Source organism: Anopheles aquasalis, chromosome 2, assembly GCF_943734665.1.
Source record: "Anopheles aquasalis chromosome 2, idAnoAquaMG_Q_19, whole genome shotgun sequence".
Classification (NCBI taxonomy): Eukaryota; Metazoa; Arthropoda; class Insecta; order Diptera; family Culicidae; genus Anopheles; species Anopheles aquasalis.
The window spans coordinates 12,342,501-12,366,037 of record NC_064877.1 but is presented as its reverse complement, the minus strand read 5'-3'; the positions used below and the strand labels follow the sequence as shown (position 1 = coordinate 12,366,037).

The window sequence follows — 23,537 nt, the reverse complement described above, 5'->3', positions numbered from 1 at the left end:
GGGATCCAGTTTTCTGATCGTGGCTTTACGTTGGCAAACTCCACGTCCCGACCACGCCATTTACTTGGTTTAGTGATTTCAGCATATTTGCCATCACCACCAACCTCCTTACCACCCCCCCTTTCCTCTACCTTTCTCTTAGGGACGAGCCACTTCAAATCACTTCATCTCTCTTTGCTTGGCCGCAAGGATTGACCAAAGGGTGAAGGGGAATGGAGGCAAGTGATGGGCCTTCCTCTTCTCCGTCTTTCCTCTTCCCTCTTGACACACTTTGGTGGCTCCGAAAAGGACTAGCAGCGCGCGCCATGCAATTGCATTTCGGCAAACAATCATCTCCACGTCAAGTGATGGCGATGCCGTAAGTCGTTGCCGTGGTGGAGCCCCGCACCCACCAGCGCCATCGCCAGCGTGTGTGTGCTTTCCAATTGTGGACCGCACCGTCCCCACCCCCCCTTGAAGACGAACAGATACAAAAATAATGCAACAGAAAGGCGGTCTTGGCTTCTTGGCAGTATTTTTTCAACTTTATTTTTTCTCTCTCTCTCTCGTGGTGGTGGATTGCAGTTTTGTGCGCCACTCTCTGTACAGGCTCCGAGTGCGCTGTATCCTCCGGTGCAATGGCGCAATGGCTAATGCAGTTGCCACATATGCAGCAGCAGGAGCAGCAGCTGTCTGTTTGCTGACGACGTGCCCGTTCATAAGTGGAGGCGCTGCGTGTGTTGGGCGAGCTCGATCGCGATGATGATGTTGATCGATCGATTTCGGTGTAGACGGTGCAGCCATCTGAACCGGGGCGAATCTACCATTTTTGGGACGCCATTTTGAGGTTTTTGGTTCGATCTATTCCGGTCCCGGACGGCAGAGAGCGAGCAGAGGTTATTATGATTTATGAGAAATGATGTTGTGGTTTGCAGGAACACGACAACAGCCTCCTTGGTTTGGCTTATGTTTTATTAACTAAAAAGCATAAAATGGATCTCATTATTATCGGTGTTTCAATTGGTTGGATAACTCACTTCTCAGTTTAAAATGTTAAAAACAATGTTTAAAATACTATGCTATGTGTTTAAAATCTTTATCATGTTAATAGCATTAAATCAGCGTTAAGTACATTATAAAATTTAATTTTAAAATAAAAAATTATAACAAACTGTAGAAAGTCTAATACGTTAGTCTTGAATAGATTTAATGTTATCCCAAAGTACCGTCGCTTTGCGATTTATGAGTACCAAGCATTCGCCAACATATTCACCAGCTGGCGCTTGGAAGTCTGTTTGAAACGCTTGCGCACCAATAAAAAAGCCATAAAGTTACACCACGTTGTCGGGTAACGTAAGGTACACATTTATCGATGGGTTTTTTTGTTTTTACTTTTTTGAAAATAATTCTCCATCTCCAATCGCGAGTAAAGGTGAGAGTCGACATCGGTTACGTATGCCCCGCGTATGGTTACGAACAACTGTTTGTCACCCCTCCCCCCTCCTCCCAAGGGGGGTTTTACCTTTAAAAAAACTCAGCTCGCAGGATGCGAATTCAAAATCGACATTTGGGGCCGTCTCGCTCACTGTGTGTGCAAGCAGCGGCACTGGTAAAAGGTCCATAAAACTGACCACCGTCTTCCACGGCAACGACGACGTCCTTGAGATATGAGAGATATCTTGTGCGTGTGCGTGCGTGCGTGCATGTGTGTTGGGAGATTTTTACAAATCCCCAATTGCACTCTGGGCTGGCAGGTTGCGCACCACTGGGCATCCCATTTGGTGGCAAAGTTTATTACTTTTTTTTATCTTTCCGTTTTCTTTGTAGCTGTTTGCCTTTAAGGGGGAGGGGTTAAGGGTAGAGTAGAGTTTGGGGGCAGATTGTTACAAAGGTTGACATTTTGGAGAGGCAGGTTGGCAGGCGGTGATGCAACCATAGCGATCGAATTGCGACGAGCGAGCTGCGCTTTTCGGTTTATGATTTGTACCTTTTTGTGCATTCACAGTGCACCTCGTGCATGCAGTCGATCGAAAGAAGGGGTGGGGGATGTCTACGGGGTGCTTTGGTGAAAGTAGATTGTAGTATTTGTTATTGGCGTTTTTTTTAAGCGGTTGCGGTTAATGTCGGTTGCTTTCGGTTTCAGTGCACAACTATGGGGAATGGTAGAGGGAGGGGGTGGTTTTCCTCGACCCAAAATGCAGCGTCGCTTCACTTCCCCTCATAATCATTCTGAAATGGTTACATTGATTCTGTTTGCCCGGTCTTTGCTGCGCTGAAAGAGGAGCTCTTGCTCTCAAGAAGCACCACCCAACCCTTCATCCCTCTCTCCTCATCTTCTTCGGCAATGCACGCGCATCCGGAAAGTGTGTCGACGACCAAACGCTCCCCCATTCGGAGTTTCCGCTGTTGATACAAGCTTCTTAGAAATTGCAATGTCTTCCTTTCGCGTCTGAAGTGAAATGGGTTCAAGATGCGCCCGCATATCGTGTGTCCACCATTCCCTTCCCTTCCCCTATGTGTTCGTATTGCATTTTTCACTGTTTCTCCAAAAATAGCGTCACTTCTGGCGCAAGACCGCCATCCAGTGTGGCGCAGTCAGAGGCCGCTCTGACCTATCTGCTTCGTTTTGGAGGAGTTTTGGTTTCCTTTGCTTCAGTTTCACCATTCCCTCCCCCTTCCCTCCCCGTGTACACACCACATGAACGCAAATTCGGGCAATCGAGAAAGCACCAACGCCGGGAGCCGCCATTCCGGGTGCTCTTTTTCGCTCTAACACCCCCCCCCCCCCAAAAGTGGGTTGAGCGCGAACCTAACTTTGTGGCGAACAACGAACGGCGACGACGACGACGATCGCGCGGTTTTGAGCAAATAACCACGAAAAAAAAAACTGGGAAGCCTCTTCCCTTCTTTCTGCTCCTTTGGTGTGACCATCCGGAACGGTATAGAAGGGTACGGGGAGGATGAGGGGTGGGTGCAATCGACGGCGCGGAACACGGATGCCAGACGGACGACGACGCCGGCAGTAATCGCGTCGCGGGCTGCAAGTAAGGGATGTGACCTAATTTGCAAACGGCGACTTTTTTTCTTTCTTTCGGCGTCAAAGTAAACAAAACAAAAAGAAGAAGAAGAAGGCAACAAGAAACCACCCCAGCCTTCTTCGACTCATGCTCTTTGGTGTCTGGTGCACCAAACGACGGCCCAGCGGACAGGCAGCGAATGAACGATCACGTTTCACCGTCGCGGTGATGCTGGTGGACGGTGTTTTTTGGACAACAGAAGCAAAAGGGTGCGAGTACATGCGAGTGAAAGTGTGATGTCGTTCGCCATGCTTCGCCACCCCCTCCTGGTTTATTCGTTCGTTCATTCGGGTGACGAAGAACAAGAAACCTGGAAGCTGCTGGAGGGTCTCGTTTTTCTCTCGCAAAATCTGATTCACCTCGTGCAGACGATATTAAAACCGCTTTCAATAGTGACAATGGATGGTCACTACAATGGCTAGAGCATTCCGTGCTAGTCAAATACGACCTACCGACCACTGGTGGTTTTTGGTGGTTGCCTTTTGGGTAGACAGACCGAAAACTACGTTGATTTGGTTCCGTCGCCCGGTTGCCCAAAAAGCGCGGCTTGTTCGCGGCGGTTTCAGCACTTCTCTTATAAATAGCGATCATTATGTGCAACGTCCGTTGGCGTTCCCGTGGCCAACTACGCCTCGTCATCGCCGACTTGATCATCTGACTTCCACTGTGGACTTTAGAAACGTCAAACATAGGATGTCAATGCACTCGTTCTCGTTCTCATTTTGTGGTCGCATTCGACACAGACACACCGTCAAACCCAAACGAACGCAATTGCCGACGGCGAGCGTGCAGTTTTTGGGGAGTGCTGCTCGTTGCCATCTTTCGTTCGATGCGCCTCCATCGGAGCAGCTTTCGACTGCACACCACACACAATCACATCCACCATCTTGACCATGTTTGTGGTGAGACGGAGAGAGAGAGAGAGAGCGACCGACACACGACACGCAGTACAAGACGCACGAAAAGTGCTCAAGCAAAAAAAAAAGATTAAATCAAAATAAATATAACAAAATCATCGTCCGTGCGGTTGTGTGACCACCATCGCCTGCTTCTTCCCGTTCTTCCTTCCTTTGCTTTGGGGTAATGCAATTTCTTATTTTCGAAAGATTTGCCACCATGCGTTCCACCGGTGTCATTGAACCCGGCTGCTTGTTTGTGCACAAGCGGTGGTGTGGGGCTGCTGCAGTTTTTGCCGCGGTTTTTGCCTTGCCCACCCCTCCTCGGGAGGTCACTTTAGCGACCACAGAAGAGTCCTTTCGAGAGTTTGCTTACACTAAGGCATCGAAGGTGTTAGAATCGCGGAAGGTTAAAAACAAAACAGCAAATTCATGATTCATTCGCAGCGTTGTTCGCTCCAAACCGTCGCTATGTCGATGGATTAGATCATCACTTTAATTACCAGAAGCCACGGACTGTTTTCTGTTTGAATAAGCGACAAATGACTAATCGTTGTACTCGGTCTTCTTATTTCAAAAAGAATTTTTCATTTAATATTCTGGTAGGCTTCGTACTGTCAACAGAATGCATGTCGTCGACTGCGTATCAAGAACAGCTTTAGTAGCTGCTACATCTGTAATGTAACCAATGGAACCTTGTGTTTTCGTAAAGAATTCTCCACCGCAACCTTGCTTCAGTGCTGCACAGAGCGGTCCAGTTTGTTCAGCAGCAACTGTTTGGCATCCAATCAGTTGTGTGTACGATTTGGTCTATCAGAAAGGCAGGAAGTCAAAAAGGGAAAGCCCCCCAGCACTAGGCAGTCTTTCCGAGGTGATTTGTCAAGGAGTTATGACAAATGCTTGCCAGTTGCTTGTGTGAATGGCTGATCCATTCAAAATTCGTGTTTCATTTCCGTCTTAGTTAACATTTGGTAAACATCTAAGCAAGCATTTCATTAGTTGGCATTGGATACGCAGCACACACGATGCTCAACGAGTTATCTCAAAAGAGGCACACAGCTGCAGGGTGGTAACTGGGGAAACCATCAAGCAACTGATTTAGTGGGTCTGAATCCCACACTTTTTCTGAGAGCTTTCCTCAGATTCGTACATTAGTATTCCACCTAGTTTGTTACACGAAATAAGAAACGCACGATGCAAACGAATTGAAATTGAGGCCCAGCAACGCCACAAACATCACCCCTCGAAATAGCTACATTCTTCAGAGTCCGAAATTATTGCCGTTACAAGAAAACAACGGATCGGAGGAGCTATCATAGAATGCAGCATCCGGCGGCTAAAAATGCTTCCGAGTGTCATCTTCCCAATCATCGCAAAAGCAACGTCTTCGTACCGTTTCTAAGAAAAAAAAGCTACACATTTATCACTCTTCACCGCAAAACGCTTGCAATGCTGCAGTTGCTAAGCATTCTGATCTCTCTCTAGGTCGTCTGCAGGTTCGGTGCGATGCGATGCAACGAAGCTAACAAATACACAACCACGCTCTGATCAGCGCTGTCTGTCTGTCTCTGCTAGCCCGCTGGCATGGTCACAGCCGGCTCCCCTATTAGCGCTCCCCTAATGTGGCCTTGAAATCTAACGAAAAGTAGAGATTCGCAAACGCGCGAAATGGCCACGAGAGGAAGAGCAGCGCGGCAGGGAGGCAGCGAAAGCAAAAAAGCAAATTCGCAAACTCACCAGGAAGGCCCGGCGTGCTGGTGGTGGAGGAGCAGTCTAAACGCAGTCAAAAAAGTCATCCGTCTGACCTTGAACGTGGCCGGGAGTTCACGCCGCACGCCGCACCACGACGACGACGACGACGACGCGAGCGCATTAGGCGGTCGCGCTAGCGCGATCGGCCTCCACCCTCACCCCACAGGCAACCACCCTACCGACCCCTTCCTTCAACAGCAAAGTGCGGCGCGCGCGGTTTTGAGCTAGAGCACGAACGAGAGGAGGAGAAACAGAGATAGAGTGCCACACGCATACGCTGCGCGTTGGTGCACCGCCGGGTATCTGTATGTGTCCACACCAGCGCCGCCGTTGTGTGCAACTACTCTTCCTCCTAAGCGCTCGTCCTGCGTCCCTTCGCCCTGCTCCCAAATGGTGGTGGGCCATTGCGATATGATTAGATCGTCTGGCGGTGCGCTTCGGTGTGCTTCGCGCCGGCAAAGCGTTGTTCGCGCAGACGGGGTTGTTGGACGCGCAGACGACGATGCACGCATCGAACGACAAGGAGTGAACGAGGTGGCGCGCTCTCCAGTCTGCTGTGGCGTGTTGGGGAGGGAGCTGGTGTTCCCCCGGGGGGTGGGTGTAGATAAACCCCTTCGCGAACTCATGCGTCTAGTGGTGCACCAGCGTTCCGTCGGTCGTTGGCTGGACTTGGCCAGCCATGTGGTTTTTGGTGTTTTTATTTGACATTCTAATGTTGTTGTGCGAACCAACCAGCACGGCAGAACAGGAACAAACTTTTGTGGTGTTCTTCTTCACTCTTTTCCCTTTTACTAACATTCGTTGGATGAGCTATGGGGTCGCGTTTAGACTAGCTCACAGGTTCTTGGGGATTCTGGCAACGGAGAGAAGCGCTGCAGAAAATGCAGACGCACCTTCTAGGTCCGTAATGAACTTGATTGGTTTTTCCTTTGGCGCACCAAAGCGAAGGCAATAAGGTATAGAAACGTGAAGGATCGTCTTCTTTGGAGTTTCGGAGGAAGATAAATCGTTAAACCCGAACAGACTTAATATATTGGTTTTAGAGATAAATTTGGTGCACCGTTGTTCAAGGATGCGATGCAGACAGACATCTAGAACCTTCTTAAAACTCCAAGAGTAGTGGATTCCGCTACGAGCAACTACGACTGGAATGCTTAACTGTCAAGATGTTGGAGCGTTAGGGCCTCAACTGCAGCGCAAACAGCAAGAAAACCGCGACGGATCAATTGTAGACAAAAGTCTCCTGCTTTGCTCTCGTGTCTTGTGGTCGGCGTTTTGTTCTTAGAGGTTTGTTGGGCGAATATTCGGCCGACGTCTCGCTCCCCTGGGACCCTCGCTTGGCTGCTCGAGAGCTGAGCAGGTTCTTGGTGATCTTTGTAACATTGTTCCATTCCCGAACCGGCGATTGGGACTTGGGCGTCGATTGTATAGTTTTGAACCGCAGACATCGGGGGTGGGCGGATGTCTGGTGTGTCGAACACCAGACGGAGCATGATCTTTGGATGTTTTGCGGATTTTCTTTGCCTTCTTCTTTCTTTCTTCAAAAGCGTGCGAATATCAACTATGGCTGTCTGGTTTGGTGTGGGGTGTCGTATGGTGATGAGTTCATCAGAAATTTCCATATTTTTATGACCGTGCTCCCGCTCTATGTGGTGATCGGAAAGGCGTGGATCGTTGCTTTTTGACGATGATTTTGTCGTAAATTCTCATTTTGGGCCCCCTGATTGAAAGGGTGTTTAAAAAGTTTGAAACGACGCTCATTCGTGTTTATTGGAAAGTTGTTCCACAAATGTTCTTTACCGATCCATTCTGGATACTTCAATAATGTTAATCAAAGTTTATAGCTGTTGTAGAACTACACTCTAAAGGAATTCCTATCGAATCATAGATTAAAAGTTATGAACAGTATGATATTCTACACAACGTATTACAATTTTACACGAGGACTTTGTTGATTACTTGGACATAAATGTGTTAAACTACTTATAGAACTCGAGTTAGCAAGAGCTCTTTGCTTTTATAATTTTATTTTACTAAATCTGTATTGCTGTCACGTTTGTTTTACAATTCAACTAACTTTCAACTCTTTTTGTTTCCTCTTTCAGAGCGAATTTACGATTCTCGTCCCCTTGATAATTGTGTAAGTACATTATACTTTCTTCCTACATAACTTCTTATATGATTTACCGATACATTTACAATGATATCCATTTGAGATGATCGATCTGTTAGCCTGTTGACACAATTCGTTGTACTGTGCAGGCCGTATCGGGAATAATGATTCAATTGAGCCTTAACCTTCATGAAGGACGCAAACGGACACGCATCGGCGATGATCCGCAAGTCGTCGTCGTCGTCGTTCGCTGATCAGCTGCAATGCCTCTCTCGGCACAGAGCATAGAGTGCAGCAAGTGGAATGCCTAGACGTGGAATCGCTTTCGCTTTCGTTGGTTACCCTGGCCCACTAACTCACTTTCAGTAGTAGTGGCAGCAACCAGCAGCCCGGCATTATTCCATGCACTTCCTACTGTATCTGCTCCCGCAAATCCAAGGTCTAGGTGCCCGGTGAGCAGACCAAAATAGACGGTAACTGGAAACGACGGAACACTACTAGTAGAGCTTCGCTAGTCGTCCCACCAAACCTCCTCGCTACTCGCCTAAAGCTCAACCGTTCCGTGTGAGTGCACACCGTACCAACACCCCAGCACCCGGCACCCGGCAATCGCGTGTGGTGTACGTAGTGTGTACTCTCTTGGATCTCCTGTTTTAACACTTCTTGCTGACATCGCCGTCCGCTCCACTAGAAAAGAACGACCGCGGTGGGACGGAGATGCAGTGGTGATAGGAGAGAGAACAGTGGTGCGCTTCTGACCGACCGGCATTGGCGGAAACACACCAGCAGCAGCTCCGCTACGGCGCTCCACACGAGACGTCTCGGTTTTCGTTTTCGTTTCGACTTGTTTTTGCTTCCTTTTTGCGCTGGCAGACTGCGCCGACGGAGGACGCCGTCATCGTTATTCGGTCAGCAGTAGCAGCAGCAGCAGCAGCAGCAACAGCGTGTCTGCGATGGCATGGCATGAGCATAGTCTGGCTGGTCTGGTGTGCAACGTTCGTTAGAGTTCTAGCCCCCCCCCCCCCCCTTCACAGGGGAGCCATAGACAGCCGCTGGCCGCCGGGCCAACACAGAGTAGTTCGTTGTCGTTCCTCGTGCTCGCGCTACTCGAGACAATCAATTTGTTTTCTTTTGGAAGTTTTTTTTTCTTCTCTTCTGCACACCAGACAGGCCCATCTCACAGCACGGATCGACGATGGTGAGCTCTGTTTGCAGCTGGTCTGCGTGTGTATGCGATGTTGCAGCCACTAAAGCCACCACTAGGTTTCAAGGTCAAGGCGTGTGGTGGTAGCAGTTAATAGAGCGACTTTTTGCATCTGGTTTCGTCTGTTTGGATGGCCCCATGTGTGGAGTAGTGGATGCAGACGCGTAGGTTTGAGTCGCTCCGTCTGACAGTAAGCTGTTGATTGGCATTGCTTCTTTAGTTTGAGGGGTTTATTTGGCAACTTGATTAACTTTTTCATCTATTTGATTTGATCGAAGCCCAATTTTTTGGAAACTAAATCCATTAGTATTTTAACATCAAAAATATGATACGTGATTCACGAAATGTATCAAGTAATGCGACAAGTTATAAGAGATAAGCCTTTCGCATTGCCAGACCAATCGACGTAACCAACCGGAAGCATCGTCGTCGTCTAGTAAATGAAGGTTGGCCTTTTTGTACGACGCGACGCATGGATCGCCCTCGATCCCCTTCTCTGCCATTTTTTTTTCTTCGTTTTTTGCTCCTCTATAATTTGGTTGCAAAACTGCACTTCACAATAGAAGATCCGGCAAAGGTCTGCTCTGCCGGCTCTGTCTGATGCTGCTGTTGCTGCAACAAGAACCCACAGGGAAGAAGGAGGATTTACCAGACTAGACATAGACCGCTGCCACTGTGGCCTTGGCGACGGCGTATTGGACGGAACCCGACGATTTCGCGGAACTGCAGCACTGTCTGGGCAAATTTGGGGTCCCCTCGAACGCACGAGGTTCTGCTTTTTCCTTTTTTACCATTTTCTAATGCGTCTGTCCTCTCTACCGGAACGGCGGCAACGGTATGTCCACTAGACTGTCTGGCCCCCCTCATGCATTGTGTTCTGTTCAAACTGCAAGAAGCAGCGTGCGATCAGGCAGCATTTAGAAGGATTCATCGTTTTCTTATGCATCGAAGATCACACCAAAGGGAAACACGAACAGTGTACGAGGTTTTTATGGTTCGACTTTGGTGTGGATGGCGGATGGCGATGGTCATGAGGTCAGCAGTTTGTGATTAACGACCTCGCGCGAAGGGTAGACACAGACCCTAAACTGTTGCATTTTGAGCTGTACAATTTGGCGAAAATGAAAAGAGAAGCGAGAACGCTAAATATAAATCGAGCTGGTCGTTATTGGACTAAACCGATTTCCGAAAGTGCTGCTTCGCCAGTTTCCTCGTGCAGTTTGTGGAACCTGAAACGAATTTTCCGTCATGTTTTCCCTTAAGCCAGTGCTTAAGATAACTCGGATAAGACAAGCACACATACACGCGCACATACGGCGTACAACTACAGCTTCTCGTGGAAGGATTTTAGCTTGTCGCGCGATTGCGTATTTGCGTTAGATGAAAGCTTCTCGGGCCTGGGTTTCAATCTTGTTATTGACGTAAACGGTACTTCACCGAGCGTGCCTTCGCGAGTAATGTAAATCCTTTCCTGCTCCACGATATCTCTCTCTTTCTCTCTAATCCATAACAGAATGTCTTATGTGCCTCGTCATATCCGCGAACCGCGAGAAGGAGACCCGCTGCTGCTATCGCTTCGTGTCTGGCTTTTTTCTCTCTTTTAAAAGAAAAGCCCGCTTATCTACGTTACTGCCGTGTTCGCAGATTCACCAGCACCCCCCCCCCCCCCCCCCCTTTCGACTTCCGCTGGATATTCTTTCTCTAAGTACTCCGCCAAATTCGCGCACATATACGGCGGCAATAGCGGTTTTGAAGTTTGGCCCAGCATCAGCGCTCGCGCGAGTTCACGAAAGTTCTTTCCCACATCCTTAGCTCACCCCCTCACCACACTTAGGGCACTGTATATGTGCGTTTTATGTTTCTTTCTTTTATTGCCTCCGCGCCATAAGAATACCATCAAGTTCGCGCCATTGCTATGCGCCATTTTGCGTGTGCGTCGCGCCCGCTGCTCCACCGCGCGATGCTCTTCTACCGTCCGCCATTATACCAACGCGGTAACGCGGTAGTCGCGAGCAACAACTTTGCCAGAAAAAGTGAAATTTATTCGGATTCAAACCCCTGGGAAAGGGAAAAGGAGGTAGAAGGAAGGGAGAGCGCGCGGAGGGAGGTGAACTCACGAGAAGCTTTTCTTCAAACCTAACCCTCTCTCTCTCTCTCCCTCTCTTTTTGACTACCGTCTCACCCACGGCAGTGCGGGATGGCCTCGGTTGGTGGTTCGATTGTTTTGTTTGTTTCGATATTACTTTTCCTCCAGGACAGCAGGAAGCTTTTCCTCGCGAGCGCACATCGTACTTGCATGCGTACGTGTCCGTGAATCCTTGTCCTTGACAGTGTCATATGGCTTCGAGGAACGGCGAGGAGCTTCTTTTCTTCGCCATTTCTTTTGGAACGAACGAACGGGGACCACCACCGGGCGAAGCGGCACGTCACGATTTGTGCGCATCGATTGCGCACTTTCATCCTCTCGATATCGTTTGATTTATGGTGTGGTGGTTCGGAAAATCCTTCCTTCTTCCTCTTTTCCTCGCTCCTGGATCTGGAGGACGATGGGGAACCACAGTTTGGCCACCGATTTTTCAGCAAGACCCAGTCTCTAGAGCCTCTAGAGCTCCACGATGGCGTTGTGTACGCTGATCAGCGACCCAAGTGCGTGTACGTGCGTTGTGCGGATGTGCGTGTTTTCGAGGCGAGTGGGTGGGCTTCGCGAGATTTTATTTAATATGTCATTTATTTTCCACCCCTCGGGTCCACCCCCCCCCCCTTCCCCACTCCGGGTGGTACGCATGTGGGTCCGTTCGTCGCACTCGGCACAATTCGATATCATTATGTTGTGTATGTTCTGCACATTGCTCGAGGAGCTGGGGATGGATGTGCTGCTCGTTGTGTACCTAGGTCCCGCTTCCCCCCCCCCCCCTCGTTGCCGTGTAGTAAGCAGGATGATGAATGGTCGGGGAAAAGCGGGTTGTTGGGGAGGTTGGGGATAATTCCACTGGCACCGGGAAGAGGTAACGAAGGGGAAGGGGTAATTTTATTTTACCTCCCAAAAATTAACCAAATTCGCTCTCTCTCTCTTTCTTTCGCTCTCTCTCTGTCTCTCTCTGCATATCTCTCTGTCTCTGGCGTATGGGGTTTTTGGTAGGAAAAGCGGGAAGCAAAATCACGAAAAACCCGGGGCGCTCCGGATGGAGAATTCGAGTTTTTCCATTTATTTTTTGGGAGGCACCTGGAGCTGTACGCAGCTGCCCGGGTGCGTGTGTGTGTTTGTGTACACGGGGTTGTGCGTGTGCAAAGGGGTGAAAGAGGGTAGTCAGACACCCTAGCAGCAGGAGGGACATGACAGGAGGGGGCTGATGTACGCTGGAGCAGCAACTAGGCGCGAGTAAATCATGCAAACACTCACCGAAATTGCAGACACACAAATGAACGCCGCATAAGTTCTCCACCCTTTTTCCCGCCCACCCACACCACCCCTTGTACTGTGTTGTAAATAGTACCATCGATGCTCGGTGGGCTGGCACTCGACACAGTGGACAGAGAGATGAAAAGAGAGAAAGAGAGAAGCAGAATACTGGAGTCCTTCTACAAATCTCATTTTCGGTTTCGAGATCGGGAAAAGGGGGGCACCCACCCCATGCAACTGTCCATCGCAATGAGCTGCCGAAAAATAAAAATTGACAGCAGCCTGACCGGGCGCGGACTTCGCGGACGCTTCTGGGCACGGTCTGGGAAGTGGGAAATGGAGGGAAAATTATATTTCACATTACGCTTTAAATATTTGTTGATTATATCATGTGCCGGAGCGAGGAACCTGGAAGCGAGTGCGCTGACCAATGGCTGGCCGATTTTTAGTGCCGATATGCTGACACCCCCACCTAAAAGGGGGTGGCTGGAGGTGCTGGTAGTAAGGATGGGGTCTGGTGAACAGCCGGGAAAGGGGAAAACACACAACAAAAAAAATCCTTTTTTTTCGGAAATCACTCACCTTCGCGGCTTTTAAAAACTGAAATAAAACCCCGAAATAAAAAGAGAGAAAAACTGGTGTGCATGTGAGTGTGCGCGGGGTGGCGGTATTTGGCCTGCCGAAATCGCGCGATATTGAATCGTGAGCACACGCGGGTGGTGGCCTCACATTCCAGCGGAACTCTCGGAACGCAGCTCTCGCGTCGTGTGGTGGTCGGGCGTGATCCGCGAAGGTATGCGCTCGCGTATGTGTGTCTGTGTCAATCATATGTATGTAAAAAAGGTCGGCATACGATGCACGATCGTGGGAAACCACGGGGCCAGGGTGAACAGGACGGCTGGTGGCGACCACGACGATTGGGGGGTCCTTTAATTTATGTACAAAAATTTATTATAATATCCGCATCAAACTGTGAGACCGCCGTCGCTGATGTTGCGTGCGCGTACTAGAAGTTGGTGCGGATGATGTGCCGCGCCGCCCTCTTTTTTGTGTATGTGTGTGGCATGCAGCATCCCACCACACTCGTTTCCAGCAAGTTTGGCAACGGAGGGAAGGGGAGAGGTCAGCATCCGCCATCCTTACCCTCGTGCACCCATTTAAAAAAGGACGAAAAATGTTTCGCCAAAAAAAAAAGCCCCCAAAAAACTCACATTATCCTGATCTGCTTCGGTGGATGCCAAAAAAGGGGGTGGATGGGGGTTGAAGGGGATGTTAGGGCAATAAAAAGAGAAGGAGAGAGAGAGCATGTGAGAGAGGGAGCTTGAGTGAGTGAGACAAAATGGGACGAAGTAAAACAGTCGCGGATCCCCCCCCCCCTCGATTTCCACCCGCTATCCACCCCCTTTGCCACCCAGCATATAGTCGCGTGTGCTGCGACCGGGGAGGTGGCGGGAAGGGGGGCAGCACACACATACGGCTAGCATAATGGTGGTTTTATGAATTTTTGCGTTTTTCAAATTAGGATCCACAACGTGTCAGTGTATGTGTGTCCGGTGCCCGTCCTCCCAGCCAGCGACAAGTGTGTGCCTTCGCTTCACCTCCCCCCCCCCCCCCCCCGGGACTTTTCCATTTTTCCACCCTTCTGACGATTTTTTTTGCTTCATTTTTTCACCTTTTTCCGGTTTTTGTAAATGAATTTATATGTTTCAATACCTCCATCCCCCTGTCCTCTTGGAGGACCACCCCCTCGGGCATTTCCACCCATTTCGTTCGTTCGTACCGTGTCTGTGTGTCTGCGCATTAACTCTCTCGCTCTCGAAACATAATGATGGGTTCTAATGCCATTTCACCACCCATCGCACCACTGCGCACCCCCTATCACCCACCCACGCACTAGTCTGCCACCACGCACGCACACATACGTCAGTCGGTCGGTCGGTTGCCTTTCCATTTTTTCGTCCTTTTTTCGGCGGCCTTCCGACACCCTCGGCCGCGACGACGACGACGACGACACGCGAAACTCATTTTTCGATTTCAAGTGCGCGCGGCTGTTGGTGGTCCACGGGGGTGGGAAAACCGGGACCGGAGACTGGCGGTGTTTCACCAAATTTTCCCTCATTTTCTGCCGCTCTTAACCGCCGATCCTGGCGCCCACCGTACCGCTGCCTTCGAAGGTTCAAACCCGAGCAAGGGATGCTGTCCTTCCCCCACCCATGACGATGATGATGATGATGACGGGGATGATGCTGATGCTGGTGGTGGCAGTGAAGGGGGGGGTGCGGGGGAGTATGTAGTTTTTCGGGCCTTTTTTCGCGTACTGCGCGCCCTCTCTCTTGCTCTCTCTGTCACTCTAGCGCTTCCGATGCTTCGCTACACAATCGATTGTGCGCTCGGCGTTCGTTCTTTATTTGATTTTCGTTGCCCTGTGTTCGTGGCGGTGGTCCCGGTGACCGAGGGAGGGCTGGGAAGCGGAGGAAGAGATACTTAAAATTTGGTTTTGCTATCTTGCTAATTTTTATGCAAATTCAACCACGAGCTCTTTGTGCGGGGAGAAGCTTCTAAACCATGATCCATGTGATAAATCGCCCGCTAGTCCCCCGGGGGTCGTCGTCCTTCCTTTGGTAATAAAAGGGTAGTGTATCCTTGTGCTCGCGACGCTGATCAATCGCTGTTTTCGATTGGTCGATAGCCTCCACATGAACAGTGTATTGTTTCTGTCTGGATTTGCATTCAAAAAAGGGCACTAAAATCATAAATGAGCAGAAAGCATCGAGAAATCCAATCGATCGAGTTATCTACATCCTTATCGATCATCGATTGGCGATAATTTTAATTGTTAAAAAATATTGTAATCTAATCAGCACGCACGCCAATTGCGTAATCGTTCAACTCCGTTTATGCTTTTCATAAATCGCAATTGCTCATCAAAAAAAATCTCGTGCTCGATAGTATAACCTTCATGGGCCATCGTTAGAATGTTCAAATTGAGGCAAATAGACAAATCCTGCCTCCCATCAGCGCTGATCCTATGGCGATAACATTCGCGCGCACGGCAACAATGACTCTTTTCAGCTGCATCACACTCAACCAGGTGATGATCAGGCGTTGCTCTCGCAAGGTCGGCTGGCAGAATGTTTTCGGAAAACAAAAAAAAAAACACCAAAATAAAGGAAAACAAATAGCGGCCCAAAGGAAAGCCAACAACAAATCGCTACCATGCTCTCTCACGGCTGTGAGCGAAGGTCACAGCATGTGAACGACTGGCTGGCTAGCTGGCTAGCTGGCTGGCGTTGGTTCCTGGTACTCGGTACCGTTCCTGGTTACGGAATGTGACGACACCAGCACACCGCGGGGCCCGGAACGCAAATGCTGCACGTGCGCCTCCATTCTAGATCTTCCTTTTTTTCCCTCCTGATGTTCTCCTCCTGTCGTCTGGCTGTTGGATGCTGTTGCTTCGCATTTTCTGGATGCTGTTGCTCCAGATTTTCTACTCCCACCATATAATCGTTGGCTTTCAATTTTTGCTCGATTTGCCTTGCCTTTTGTGATTTGGTAAGATTTGGCGGATTTGACGTTTTCGTTTTTCTGGAATTGGTTGTTACGCATTTTTCAATTTTAGACACTGGAAAAGCTTAGCTTTAGGTCGCTGCTTAGAGCTAGTAAGGGCGCCCCAATGCGTTTATCATTTAGACATTATCAAGCGACAGTTCGATAGAACAATGAAGGTAGGCACACCAAAATGGCGGCTGCCGAATTTTTGGGGTGTGTGCTCGCCACAGCGATGCCACATTTCGAGTATCTCGTGCACTGGCTGGCTGGCTGGTTGGTCAACGATCATTACCATCCCCCTCACCATCACCACCAACCCCGACGGACCGTGCATGTTGGACATTATGTATTATTTGCATACGAGCGCAAAGGAAGGGGGCAGGCTTATGTGCGGTGCCCTGTTGGGGTGTTGTGTTGTGGTGCGTCCATTTCCTTTTTTTATGTTATATTTTAATCATTATTATTTTTATTTTCATCGAAAAAAAATGGCGAAAAATCGATAACCACCACCAGTGTTACAGCATATGAGGAGCTACTGCTGCTACTCATCATTTGCGCTATATAGCATTATGGGGCCTTGCCCGGTTTTGGCTCCAGGTGGCTGGCACGCTGGAAAAGCGGGAAAATAGTAACAATCAACGAAAAAAAAAACAGGAAAACCTCAGGAAACCTATTATAAAATATCCATCCATACCCCGCTGCCTGTGTTGTCCACCCCTTTGCGTCCAGCTGTGGGAGTGTGGACAGTTCTTTCGCGTTTTAAAATTCACGAAATGCATCCACCGTCCGGCCAGCCCGGCATTATCGCAAATGTGACTCCCAAACACACGTCACCGGTTGGCGTGCACGCATCAGGGCGGGAGAGTGGGATGAGCCGCTGGCCAGAGCTGGCTGTCGGTTGCCCGTGTCGCACCTTTTTGGGCAAACCATGGCCAGATGCGCCAGGCTAGGATTGGGGCCAGAATGTGATACGGTAGAGTGGGAAAATAAAAATAGTTGAGTGGCCAGCACCACCCTCCACCCCTTCTTTGCTGTTCCGCACCCCAATACGCGGGCACACATTCTCGCGGGCCCGTATTTAATAAATATTATTGATTATGTATGGCATCATTTATTTATTGCCAGAGGAGCACCAGAGCGGGATAGCAACAGAAGAGGGCTTGTGGGTGTTTTTTTTCCTTTTTTTTGGAACAAATATGGCGGCCACCGCAGCATCAGAACAGTGGCAAGTATGGCCACCGAAAAGCAGACCGCGCTTTCGATGATTCGCGGTTTATGTGTGGCTTCTGGAAGGACGCACATGCTGTCAGGGGCTTTTCTATGCATTTTCTTGAGACGAATGATGCATGCCTCTCTGGAGACTATAGCAAAACTCCTAGAAATCGAATCTCAAAAAGGCAGTCACAAGTACACGCTTTCATTCATACAAAAGAAATGATAAAGGTAAAACCATGACGGATTCTTTTCAGATTGGGAAGCTCACAGGAACGATGCTGTATCACTTCGTGTTACCACAACAATTGTTTCCAACAACAACTTCGTTTCCAGATCAACAGGAAGACATTTTCCCCCCTAATGAGGTGCGGGTGGCTTCAAGAGAAGTGCGTGAGAACTACGAGCAACGAAAATCCACGGAATTTTTACACTAAAGGAATAATGTCTTTAGCGGACAAATAGTAATAATAATAATAATAATTTAAAACAACTTTACATACCATTCAACAGCAACTGATTATATTCACTTTAGCATAAAACAGGGGAAGGAACTTTGATTTTAATTTGACATTAATCGCTGATGTTTTATGCCGTTGAGAATACCTCTAGCGATGAGAGTCTGCTAACAAGAAATATCCGTGCACTCCGCCACGGTGATCGAAATGAGCTTCACTGGAATCTCTCCCTCTGGCCACTCCTGGCGATGCTGGAAATCCTTTAAAGATCTTCGGCACCTCGGCGAAAACACATCCCATCATCTTCTCGCCAGCTTTAATAAAGGGAAGAACGTTCACCGACCGACCGACCGACCGTCGTCGTCGTCGTCGTCGTCTGAGGTCAAGATTTTTCCCACCACCCACATTCAGGAACTCCCACCCGTCCAGCATATCCTTCCACCGTGCAGCGTGCGATGACACGACACGAGCTGGCCAGCTTCGAGGTGGTTTCATCCCACACAGAAGCATCGCAGCATCAGCAGAGGGCCTGCAATCACCATGAAGCAACCCCAGCATCCTCCGCATCGGCAACAATCGGCAATGGTGGTGTGGCCGTGAAGCGTTGCTGTTGTGCTTCCTTCCTGTGTCTTGTTCGGGCTTCGCACTCACCGGCGGAAAAAGGGAGAAAGCACATTTCCCTTCCATCGTCGTCCACGTCGTCGTCGTCGCAAGGACGACCCAGACGACCATCGAACCCAGACGATGGTGTGGAGTGTGTGTTGCGTCTCTATCTGTTGCGCATTGCCCTGTCGTCTGTCCGTTTTCTCAACGGACCATTTCTTCTTCTTGTCGTCGTCCCTTTTTTTTGCGGGTGGTGGTTTTCCGAGTGCGGTTCCACCTCCCTCGCTGGTTGACTTCTTTCTTTCTTTCCGGGTGCCTCTTTTGGGCACGAAGGGGGGACCGTACGGAGAAATCTCTCTTCGATCTTCATCCAACATCCTGCCAGCCATTCGGCCAACCTTATACGCAATGCTGGGGTGGGATGACCGACCGACCGACCGACCGACGGTCCTTCCTGCTTCAAGACTAACGATGGACCTTGCATGTGAATGTGTGTTTCTGTGTGTGTTTCTGTGTGTGTTGGTGTGGATGCGAAATTCCCGCTGTGAGCCGACAAGTCAAGACGTCTCGTCTCGTCTCGAAGGGGAAATCCCACCGCGGTTCCGCTACCGACCGACGCTCGACCGGTCGCTCTGTGTATGTGTGTCTGTGGCGTGTGTAATTGGACCACGAGACACCACAGGCCCCCTCTTGCATGGCTTTTCCTTCGTTTCCCTCTGTGATGTCGCGAGTTTTCCGCGTCGAAGCGCTCCATCCCAAAAAACCTCAAGGACGCCCTAGCGCCCAACCAACACCTCCGTTCGCCGACCAGGCGGAAGTGTGTCAATGGGAAAAAAGGAGTTTTTGCACCTTCTTTTTTCTCTTTGCTGCTCCGCGAATCCTACTCCCACGTGAGGCGCAAAGAAGGACATCGGCTGGCGCGTTGCTGGTGCTGGTTTTTTGTTTTTCCTTTTTTTGTTGCGTCCTGGGAATCGTCCTCGAATTTCAAGGTTGTCTCCGTCCGATGTCTGGCCGATATTTGTGATTTTCCCGCCCGTTGTTTGTGATTATGTAAAATGTCCTTGTGTTGAACGTCGATCGATTGGTCCTCTTTGTGGCTGGGAGACAGCTGATTCCATGACGCATGTAAAGCATGAAGTCATGCGAAAGAAATGCTTCCAGCTTCGACCTCCAGCGTACAAAACCGAGCCAGGGAACCACCAGCGTAACTGGAGCTGGGGAAAGTCGTTTCTTTACCAAACATTTTCGACCTTAATTTCATTTTAATTTTCTTATTTTACGCCATAATCTAGCGGTACATTGTATCGGCAGCACCAGAGCTTCCGCGCTGCCAAAAATCCGTGTCAGACCGTTTTCTTTAATGCAAAAAACAAAAACCTATTGGAAACGACCCAAAAGGGAGCAGAAAAAAATGCGATTTGACATAAATTATTTAGAGTCAACCGCAGTGGCTCCATATTCTATTCTAGTTACAACATTTTATCGATCGGCTCGTGCGATGCTGCTGCTGCTACTGATGCTGGGTACCGCTGGCTATCGCTGGCTGGGCTCCATTTGCCGCATTATTTTATCTTTGTTTCAGCGTTTTTTTGTTGTGTTTTGCTTTTTTAGTGCAGCTCCAGCTCACTTTTTGGCATTATTTAGCTCCCGTTTCTGACCATAATCCTCGGCGAGCGGCTCCATTCCACTGCCAGCATTATCGATTCGCTGGCTGTCGGGCTGGTGGTCGGTAATGGTGGTGGTAGGTTGTAAAGCATGTTCCGCGAGGCAGTTTTGGTGCATAATGAGGCTGCGGAAGCGCGGAGAGGCTAAGCGATACTTTCCACTAGATTGTTACTGGTGTGCGCTTTTGGTGACCGTTACACCAAGGCCGTGAATGTTGTTAAAGGTCTTTGTATTAGAGCATTTACTGAGCTAACGAAGCATGTAAAAACTAAAGCAAACACTAAGATAGTCGTCGTTGGATGCAATCCAATACTCGCTACCGTGCCAGGATCATCCGATGATGATGCTGCTGCTGATATAATCAATCAACATATTGCAGCATCCATCCCCTGCGGTTGCTCCGTATGAAGACAGACAGGCGGAGGGCGAAAAGTGAAAGAGAGATAGCTAGAACCCACTAGAGACCATCCTTGCCCGGTTAACCTTTCGGTTCTAACTTCAAAGATATGAGAATCTTAGTTCCTTGGCCTGATATCGGGTAGTAGCGTCAGGCTGTTTCTGCTGTAATGTGGTTTCAGTACATGATGCTGACTCCTCCTGCCGTAAGCCAACCACCACATACAATCGCACAAACGGTGGAATATTTTTTTATTTTTTTTTTCCTCTACTCTACCAACCACTGCAGACGCTTTTCCGCCGCATTCCGCGCACGGCACCCAACCAACCAACCGTCAGCCAACCTAATCACCGAAAGGTGGTCGGAAAGGTTGGATTAATATTTTTTTTTTCTCCTCTTTTTGCAACGCCAATGCTGCGTTTTACTGTTTCCGTTATGTTCACCTTCCCTCCGCTCTATCACCACTATCGTGGCACTAATACAGTGCGTACGAATTGGTTTCCTCCCTCGCTACCGGTATGTGTGCGTGCGTGCGTGCGTCCGTTGGTGTATGTGTTTGCAAGGATTCCACCCACTAAATCCACCCTTATTACCCGCAACCAACCATTCTCTAGCCCAACAACCACCGGTCCCTTCTCCCTTCTGCTCCAAACAGCATCCATCCAGCATAAACAGCAGTAGCAGCAGTAGCCTATGTATTAGTAGTAGAGGTAGAGCGGAGGGTGTCCGCGGTGTAGGTTGGGCGGACGCGAAATCTTTTTTTCTTTCTCTCTCTCTTTTTCCCCATTTTCCCCCTCCATCTCGTGCCATCTCGCTCGCTATAATTCTAAACTACATTACACAAACTACCCTTATTTTTAAAACATTCGCGAAACGACGGCCCCCAGGCATCCCCGGCTCTCCACTTACCCACCCAACCCTCACGTCTAATGCTTATGTAAAAAAGGACGAACGACGCTCGCTGCACTGCAGAGCTCTAGTGTCGAGGAATAATAACAGCATCGGCAAGAAAAACCCGGCGAAACGAGCACCGAAATAATGATGCTGGCTGCTCAAAACAGAGCATCAGGGGAGTGCGGGAGGGGGATGTGTTGTTAGAGGAGGTACGCGGAACGACTAAAAAGTACTTCAATAAAAAAAAAGGACGAATTGGGAAATAAAAATAAAAAAAAGGAAATAGAGAACCACGGGAATGGCTCTCCGTCCGTCGTTTTCCTCTGTGCTCCACCGTTTCTCCTCCTCCTAAACCACGGACAGCGGGGGGAGCAGCAGCAGCAGCAGCAGGTCTAGTGTCCCCGCCGTGCTGGGGAAGAGATATTATGCTGAGCGAGGCACAAGGCTGCTGTTGCTGCTGCTACTGGTGACGACGACGACGACGACGACGACGTCTACTAGCTGCTGTAGTTGGCCTTGGACGCAATAATAGGACGAAGGTACAGAAGAGCAAAAGAGCGTGAGCAAGAGAAAGAGAGAGAGAGAGAGAGAGAGAGTGAGTGAGCGAGAGAGGCGAGGGTCGTCCTATTGACATGGGCCCGAAGAGCGCACTCAAACATTACCACCCCCCGATTTTCCAGCACACTCGCGGGTCACCCCCTACAAGTAATGTAATAAAACGTGCTCTTCACTTCTCGCAACCGCCACCACCATCTCGTTCTACATCATTCATTCCCTCTCCCTTCGCTCTCGCTCTCACTCTCTCTCTCTCTCGCTCTAGCGCGTTCCATCATCATCTTCTCCTTTTCCGCCACCGCCGGCACCGTCTTTGGTTCCTTTTTTTTCGATTTTCGGCCAACTATGTACTTTAAAAAGTCCGCGTTTTTCCCGCACAATCGTGAAGAGCGCGCGCGTGTACGCGCGGCACCGCTCACACACCGCATCCTTCCACCGCGCCCCACTCTGCTAACAAAACTTCTATTCCAGCAACCCTCCACCCTGCATCCCCCCCCATCCCCCCCCCCACCCTAGGCAAACATACACGCACTTGGTGCTGCTCGATTTTGCGATGTGTTTCATTTTAGAGAACATCATTTTTTGGATGTCCTTAGATGGGGTGGGGCGGGGGGTTTGGGGGGAAAGGGGATGGGGACGAACGGGTCGGCAGTGAGCGGTGGTTGACTAGGAGGAGCGGGAGGAGGTGCTGGAATAGAGGATATTAAAAAAAAGGTAATGGGGGGCAGCAACAGCAGCAGCAGCAGCTCCCCTTTTATGTGCCCTCGCCACACTCTCCACTGCCATTCCCCTCGTGGCCGAGGGCGTGCAAGGGATGCGTCGACGGTTGCGGCCTGCTGCGGAGATCTCGCGGGCATCATCTGCGCCAGCCTCCCTAGCTTTTTCAGCTTTTTTTTTCTATTCGCGAACGAATCGTCTCTTTCGCTCTCGCAGCAGCCTTTAGTTCGGGGAGAGGGACCGGGGGGGGGGGGGGGGGAAGGTTACTATACAGGGAGCAAGAATAGCATTAGATATAGGTCGTGATGGTTTGGCGGTGGTGGCATTGGTGATCGGAGCTCCCTTTCGGCGAAGTTAGTTAGGATAACGGCGCGCCGTTGGTGGTGGATGGTGCCACGCTCTCTAACTCACTATCATTCGTTCTTTTTCGCTTACTAATGCTCTCCTCGCTCTCTCTTTCTCGCTTTTCCACGCTCTCTCTCTCTCTCTCTTTCTTGTGGTCTTTCTCTCTCTCTCTTTTTCTCTCTCTGTCACTCTCTTTCTCTCTCTTCGCTGTCTGCATTCGTCATTCCGCGAGCTCCTTCTAGTTCCTTCTGGCTCCGGTCTGGCTTAGCTTCGTCCTTTTTTAGTTCATTTTTCCTGTTTTTTTTTGTTTCTCGAGTTTTTCACGAGCTAACCGGGGGATGCTATGGGGGAAGCGCCCGCTCCCCCTCCCCCTTTGAACTACCGATGAGCAGCAATTCGGGGTTTTTCGCGTTTTTTCGCCTCGTAACGAGCGGCGACGGTGGCAATGTCGGTGAAGGATGCTGGTGATGGGGCCTCACCCTCGTTTCCCTTTCGCTTTCCCCCTCGCAGCCCCTTTGTGTGTGGTACTAACTAATACTACTGACGTCGTTATAAGGAGCGTCGAGGAGAAGGGAAGGTGGCTGACTAAAAGAGCCACGGGAATGGGGGATGCTTAGTGTGTGTCTGTGTGTCGTTGACGCGATTTTATGGCAATATTATATCCTAATGTTGTGCCTCGGCTGCCACGAGAGAGAGAGAGAGAGAAGGAGACAAAAGATAA

At 49.6% G+C, this 23,537-nt stretch overlaps 1 protein-coding gene across 1 annotated transcript in view; it reads left to right on the top strand.

Annotated features, from left to right (window-relative positions):
- Positions 1-23,537, top strand: part of LOC126570167 (broad-complex core protein) — an 87,902-nt gene that overhangs the window by 16,085 nt on the left and 48,280 nt on the right. The window contains exon 2 of the mRNA XM_050227719.1: positions 7,810-7,844. The gene's annotated coding sequence lies outside the window, so the exon portion shown is untranslated. The remainder of the gene's footprint in view (positions 1-7,809; positions 7,845-23,537) is intronic.